Below are 7,954 nucleotides of genomic sequence, written 5' to 3' on the forward strand. Positions count from 1 at the left end.
TAAAGTGAGAAGGAGAGAGTACTCTTGGACTGAAATCCAAGATTCTCACATCACGTGCTCTTGGCTAAGCTACAATCTATAGAAGCTACAGAAATTACCTCCAAGAGAAGCCATGGCCTGTGTAGGTTTTGTGATGGATTTTAGTTCAACAAAGAGAACAAATCTGAAAATTCAAGCTTAACTTGAATGAGAGAAGTGAAGAAATGGACTAAAATGGTAGAATAACTGAGGACCCACAGTTATTGAGGGAAGTTACCATCACCTCAGTGCAGAGAAACCTGGCTCCCTCACAGGCAGGAGGCCTCTTTAACCTGTCTTCCTGTGCAATTATCAAAATCCCATTGGTCATGAATTCCTTCCTTTCTTCTTAATTCTCTTTCCTCTATCTGTTTTTTCTCATACCTATTAACTCCTTTCCTTTCATTCTAGAAGTAGTTGTCCCAATTCAGTCTCCATGCTTTCTTCTAACAACCAAATCATTTAGAATTTAAATCTCACTGTGAGGTATATAAATTGATAATGGGTGTCTTAATATTTTTAGGAGACACATGTGATGTCATCAATTAGTTTTTTTATGATTAGTACCCACATAAAAATCCTTGGGTCACTTTCTTTAGAAAATGAGAAGTGCAATCAAAATTTTAATCCAGATGGTGCTTGTTTATAACTGAGAATGAAAAAAAAAGTTTTCTGTTTTCCACTGGGGACTCCCTCTCTGTCTACAGTAACACAGCTATTCTCAAACCAAGATTTCCAGTCTACTGTGATGAGCTAAAGCTATTGGTACTATATAACCCCATCCTGAAAGCCTCTGCTCCAAATCTGGATAGAGAGGAAACAGAGAAGGTTCCTGGGTAAGTGCTAGAGGAAGGCATTTTCAAATCTATTACTATGTCTTATCCAAGACACAGGTATTTATTCCCAACATGCCACAAAATTTATTTGAATTAAAACTTATTCCATGTTTTATAGGATTACTTTTGTTATTAGTATAATGTATAACATGAAAATATTATCTTACATAATTAAATTATCTTACAGAATTGTTTCATCATAAAGACTCACAAGTAATAGAATTTCAAATGGCCAGTATATCTAGACTTATATAATTATCTAGAACTTGAGATGTTCAGGGCTGAGGTTGTATTTCAGTGGCAGTGTGCTTGACTAGCACCTGTGTGGCACTGGGTTTGATCCTCAGCACCACATAAAAATAAATAAATAAAATAAATGCATTCTGTACATAAAAAGATGTTCAAAGTACTTATTCATATTGAAATGGTGAATTCAATAACAAAACATATGAGGGCATATTCAGAAAATATTATTATTTTATAAACTGAATTGTACAGAAACTCTGTGTAGAAAAATGGTGTGGTCCATATGAAGTGTGTTGTGTATAGAAAAGAAAATGACATGCATGCAGGGTACCACTGAAGTTTCAATGCACTAGCACCATGATGGACCATCAGATCAAGATAAAATCCAGCATGTAGTATGTTTTAGCAAATCAAGTGCTTCTGTTGTTGTTTTGTTATGAAGTGTAGATATTTGACCTCAGGCTTTATACATACTGGGCAAATATGTTACACCCCCTTCTCCTGAAATATATAGTTTTATTGGAATGCCATCATGAATTAAGTTACTATATAGTGCAGTTTTAGGCTATGATTGCAGCGAACTTCTGGTCCACACAGCCTAAAATCTTCATGATATGGTCCTCTGAAGAAATATTTTGGAAAATCCATTGATATAATTTTAATTACCACCAAATATATTGACAGGTTTTTGGAACATGGATCCCTATGTGCAATCCACAACAGCATTCTAGTTAATTTGGGAGTCAAATATTTCAGCATTTATCTGCTGGTAATAAAAATCTAAATCTAATTATGAGTAAAGTTGAGGTAAACAGGTAGAGTGTGAGTATGGCAGGAAGATTCTTTCTGCATCTTGGCAAGTTTTTAGAAATATTAGAATAAAATAAACTTAAGATGTGTTATCACACTCAGTGTTTTATTTTATTTTATTAGTTAATTTAATCATTTCAACAAAATCTAGAATTGAGCAGAATTCATTCCCATGTAGCTAAGAAACTTGCCAAATGCAAGCCCAATAGTACTGCCAGAATTGGAGCTACATTTCCAGATATTTCTAGTTTTAAAAAAATCTTGGGCCTGGAATTGTAGCTCAGTAGATCATATAGGTAGTATGCACAAAGATACCCAGCACCAGGGGAAAAAGAGAAATTCAGCCCTGTCCTAGACCAGCTGAAAGAGTACTGATAATTCACTAATGTTCCTTGCTGGTAAAGTATGGGTCACTGCAGGTGGCCACTGAGGCCTATATGAAGGATAGACAAAAAAGTTGAAGTGTCTTGTGTCTGTTTTTTTTTCTTTTAGTTGTAGACCTTTGTTTTCTTTATGTTGCTGAGGATCGAGTCCAGTGTCTCACACAAGTGCTCTACACCCACTGTCTTACACAAGCACTCTATGACTGAGCCACAACACTAGCTCACCTTGTACATTGAAGACCCCTCCATTCAGTCCCCATGTGTAGGCTTGCTTCAGTTAGGTTAACATTTGTTAAGCACTTAGAATAACTGTCAGAAACATGTATTGTCTCATTAACTTCAATAAGGCCCACTTAAGACATGTCCTTTAACTATGATGTAAAAGTTAATTTAACTTGACTGCTATATGGAAAGAAATATTTTGCATTAAGTTCATGGCAGTGTCTGTAACCAGAAAGTACTAAATAAATGGCAGTTGTCAGCAGGAGCCTGGCTTTATGATACAACTCAGGAGGCAGAGGATCGCAGTTCAAGGCCAGCCTCAGCAACTGAGACCCCTGTGAATAAAAAAGGGTTGCGGATGTAGCTTATTAATGAAGTGTCCCTGGGTTCAATCCCAAAAACCAGAGACCTGGGGCTGGGGCTTACTTATGACATGGTATTCAATTTTTGGTGAGTAAAGAACTGGGGATTCCAGCCTTATCCTAAAGCTTAACCTTTCCCATTTAACCACCAAGAGAGAGCAACAGGTCTCTTCCAATGCCTGCTGTGGTTCCCCCTGGTGCCCACCAGACGGCGACACAGCAGGGCAGCTGATCTTGGGGTCATAGTGGCAGCACTTCTTCTCTCAGTGGTCATTTGCATAGTTAGCCCCAACCTCCCAGGCCCTTAACTAACTCGGAGGAGACAGGCCAGAACCAAGTTAATAAATACAATTCAGAATTTATTAAAAATCAGAGCTCCCATTTGTGCCTTCCTGGTGCTAAGGAAATAAATAACCAGAAGGGACACAGCTGGGGAAAGAAAATCAATCTCAAGACAGTTTTTTTAAACTACACCTCCCTTCCCCACCCTTCCCCCTATGGCTCTTGGGACATAGCACATAAGCAGGTACCTCAGTCCAGGTAGAATGTGGCCGGCACCAAGGCATACCTGCCCTGCCCAGGATGGGAGACAGGTCCTAGGATCATTTGTTTCCAGCCCTTGAATCCCATAGACCTGCTTCCAGCATGGGCCAGGGCTGAAGCATCAATTGGAGGCACCTGTGGGTGGTGGTGGTAGGGGGAGAACAGGGTAACAACCTAGGCAGCATAAGCAGCTGAAAGGGGTTCCAGCCCCCTCTCCAGTTTCAACCAGTAGCCTGATAAGTCATGTCCCATCCATACCCCCTTCTCCCCTTGAGCCTGCAACCTCTGCACTCAGCTGAGGATCTTCCTGGGCAGTTCAACAGAGGCACAGATGAAAACTGCATCACATTGCACATAGTTTCCCTTTCGGATATCCTGGGGGGAGATGAACTTGGGATATCCAAAGCCCAGAGAACTCTCATCCTAGGAGCTTCACCACCTGCCTGTATTTTGGAAATTTTTCCAGTTTGAGTCAGAGTGGAAACTCTCAATGAAAGGCTATGGCTTAGCAAGCCCTGGGTTGCTCTGATCTAGCAGGGAGAACGTGACACGACGGGCAAAATGCCACTCAAGGAGACTGTCAAATGTGCCTAGTAGCACACGAATGTACAGAGAGAGATATGCGCCCTCACCACTGCCGTTGCCAATGAGGAGTGCAGATACCTGTAGTTTGTAACCATACTTATGTGTTTTGAAGGCTGGGCTGAAGCACTCAAGGTTGGGCTTGGCCTCTTGTAGCCTCTGCCCATAGCTGCCAAACTTCCAGATGAGAAATCCATCACTGCCTACTGATAGTTCCTCCAGCTCTCCATGCACTCCTGCAGCTCCTGCAGCTCCTGCCACTGCTGGCTCACCAGGGCACACATCATAGCCAGAGGTGGCTTCACACTCTCCTCCACATGCCGCACCATTGGCAGCTTAGGGCACTGTTGGAAAAGCCCCAGGCAATTAGGGAAGGGAGGACTGTTATCAAAAGAGGAAGACACAGGGGTAGCAGGCGCCCAACTCTGCATGAGGAAGACAGGGTGCTAGGAAGCACCTGCAGCTGGACAGCAGGGGGAAGGACCTCAAAGAACTAAACTGCCAGGAACCCTAGCCTTCATTTAGGACTTCATGGGCTAAAGAGGGGTTGACAGGAAGAAGGGGCATCTGACCCTGTGCATGCAACCGGAGTCTTTGAACGGGTATAGCACCAAGGCAGTCCTGCTGCTGTCCATCAGATGATTTGGCAGATCCTCCTGAGCCATGGTGCCCATGCCACACTGGTTAGGGTAGGGCACAGGCAGCCTTGGGCACTGGTACTGGTGACTGTACCTATTGACTTTCTTTGTGCAATAGGTACAAGGCTGGGTGCACTTTGGACACTCAGAAGTTGCATGCTGGGCCAGTAGTCACCTCATCATGCTTGTTCTCACAGTACGCACTCTCTTGGGGGCACATACCCTCATGGCTCTCAAAGGCTTCCCCACTGAAGTCAAAGACACAGAACTCGCACTTGAGGCGCCGCTTGGGGCAGTCGTGTTGCAAGTTTGCAGGCAGATCAAGGTGACTCAGCTTGCCAGGACAGTGATTGGGGCAGGGAACTACATTGAAGCTGCAGGTATTCAGGTGTCTCTGTAAATGATGAAGTGGCCCACTCCAGCAGCAGCCCTCCTCACTGTGGATGCAACAGATGGGCAGGCCTAGCATCTGGACCTCCAGGTCTGGGTCTGGGTAGATCTTGGCATAGTCCAGTGGAAGTTGGTCCTCAGGCCATTTGAAGACTCCTTCACTGAAGAACTCCTGCAGGCAGGTGTCGCAGAAGCGGTGGCCATAGGTAGAAACCTGCAGGGGCTCAGGCATGGGTATCCTGCACATAGGGCACAGCAGCTGGTCCTTGGGCTTCTCCAAAAATTTGTAGTGGAAGCTGCGCATGGCGGGAGAGTGGCGGGCAAGGGCAAGCGGGGCTGGGCACGTGGCGGCCCCTGGCGGCATGGACTGGCAGCCCCGCCCAAAGCCACTAAGTGTTTTAAATATGCTTTATATTTGAAATATTATATACTCTATAAATCTCTCTTCACTTAAAAAATGATTGCATACTACATTATTTTACAGATATAAAAACAGAATACTTAAAGAATATTTGGACTATTTCTAATTCATAAGAAAATTCTAAATTGAATATTTTTTTACATATGCATATGCAGTATATCAGTATAAATCTTTATTATATGAATATATACATGCAAATCAGGATATATACAAAAGATTCTTGCATGTTTTCTATATGAAATATGCACATTTGGGGCTGGGGTTATGGTTTAGTGGCAGACCACTTGCCTAGCATATGTGAGGCACTGGGTTTGATTCCCAGTACCATACCTCAATAAAGGATCATTATCAACTAAAAAAACCATTAAAACGAATATATATAAAAATAACTGTCCTTAACATGAAAACTCCAAATGCAATAATGACAACCATCACAAATACTGGTCAGACATTCCTCCTCTAACAGAAAACAGACCTTATAGGATAAATGGCTAATTACAGGTCTGGAACAAAAAAATAAATGATGTGCTTGAAACACCTTGTTTTGTGAGAAACTGAAAGTAATCCAGGATAAATGGGAACACATCAAAAAGATGTGTAATCATCTTTAAATAGCAGCAGCTGTTTATATATAGGCATGTGAGTACCAAAATTATAAGCTTTATCTTCTTGTCCACTTATGGTTGGTTTTGCTATATTTGTTTTTGTAGAATCAAATTTAAAATATTATAATTTGGCTACCACATAGTAATCATTTGACACAAGGAGGAATCATCTATAAAATATTAATTCTAGTGGATGAAAATTTAAAGACCAAACAGATATTTATAAAGTCACAAAGTGCCACCACCCAAAATATTTATGAAATACAAAGGGTATATAAATACTAGGTATATCATGGACCAACCTGGCAGATACTTCTTAACCAAATAATTAGTGAAAAATAACCAGTGAAGGAACAAAGTGACACTACATACTTCCACAGTTTCTTGTGCCTGTGTCATTGAGGTCCCAGATATTTGCTTACTTTAAGTAGAGGCTAACTCTAGATCCTACAAGTTTTCCACCATTACTAGAGGCTGACCATAGTTTGTGACCATGTCTGTCAGTGCTGCCAGAATATGCTCTAGTGTAAGGACTAGGCATTATATCATGATGGTCTTCCTGTAATGGCATAATCTGAATCCACTCATGAGAACATATCATATGATTCTAAACTGAAAGAAAATTTAAAAAACTACTACTGATATACAGCATTCAAAATCATAGATATCATACATAACCCATAAAAACTCAGTAATTGTCCCAGATTAAAAGGGACAGAAAAAAATGAGACCACTGGACACAGTGAATAATTGATATTAAAATTTCCCAAAATTGGATTTATTTTGGTTCAAAGACAATTGTTGAAATAACTGGCAAATTTAGAATAAGGTTTGTAGAGTAGATATTCATAATTTAATTTTCTTATTATGTGCCTTTTTGGAAATGGAGAAAAAGAGATAAAACAAGTTAATAAAATAGTAACATTTGAGAAATATTTCCTAGGGATTCTTTGCACTGCTGTTATAAATCTTTTATAAATCTGAAACTGTCAAAAAAGAATATTTCTGAAAGAAAAATGTTTCTTTAAAATATTAACAAGTAACAACATACTCAATAAAATAAACCGTGAATCTGTATATGTATAATTAAATAAAAAAATTAGTGGTGGATGATTACAAAGATATTTATAGTCTCAAACTCTCTTCCTACAAAAATTTAATTACAAAGTAAAATACTGCAAATACCACCTTAATAACCAATATTAACATCAGCAGTAGTGAGGATATTATATGTAACATGATGTGACTCAAAGAGAAAATCAGATAATTGATTCTGTGATACTCTTGCAAAAAAAAAATGTAATCTAGTTCCAATCATAAAGAAACCAGAAAATTCATCTTAAGCACATTCTACATGCTTTCTCACTGAAAAGATTCAAAGGTAAAGAAGAGACTAAGAACTATTTGAATCTGAAGGCATCTATAAAATACAACAGTTAATTTCATTTCATGGCTCTGAATGAAATACTTTGCTATAAAGGACAATATCATGCTACTAGCAATGAATGAAAATAATTTGAGGATTAAGTCATTGAAGGCATTATGATAGAATGTATTATTACTGATTTGAGAAAAAGCAATTGCTTAATGTTTTTGGCCTTTTCCCTTCATACAATCTTGAAATATATTAGTAAAGTTGCACATTTTAATTTAAAGTACTTTTGTCTATTGAAGCATTTTAAAGTGAATTGCTGACATATGACATCATCCATGATATATTTAGTTGTTACTACAATCAGAACATGATAGATAACTACAATACAACCTTATTATAAAACTTATATGATTAACAAGTATTCTGTTACTTGGTAATATTTGACAAATCATTGATAATGAATGAAGGTTGTATTGTAGTTATCTAGCATGTTCTGATCTGTAGAAAATACTAAAAATATCAT

The 7,954-nt window shown here is 39.2% G+C and overlaps 1 pseudogene across 1 annotated transcript; it reads right to left on the minus strand.

Annotated features, from left to right (window-relative positions):
- Positions 1-3,711: 3,711 nt before the first annotated feature.
- LOC308640624 (TNF receptor-associated factor 4-like) lies at positions 3,712-5,334 on the minus strand (annotated as a pseudogene). The gene is made up of 2 exons: positions 4,575-5,334; positions 3,712-4,346 (listed from the first exon to the last, which is right to left on the minus strand). The product of its transcript is annotated as a TNF receptor-associated factor 4-like (transcript).
- Positions 5,335-7,954: the final 2,620 nt, after the last annotated feature.

This window comes from Spermophilus citellus (genome assembly GCF_964194105.1).
Source record: "Spermophilus citellus genome assembly, contig: SCAFFOLD_240, whole genome shotgun sequence".
In the NCBI taxonomy this organism is placed as follows: Eukaryota; Metazoa; Chordata; class Mammalia; order Rodentia; family Sciuridae; genus Spermophilus; species Spermophilus citellus.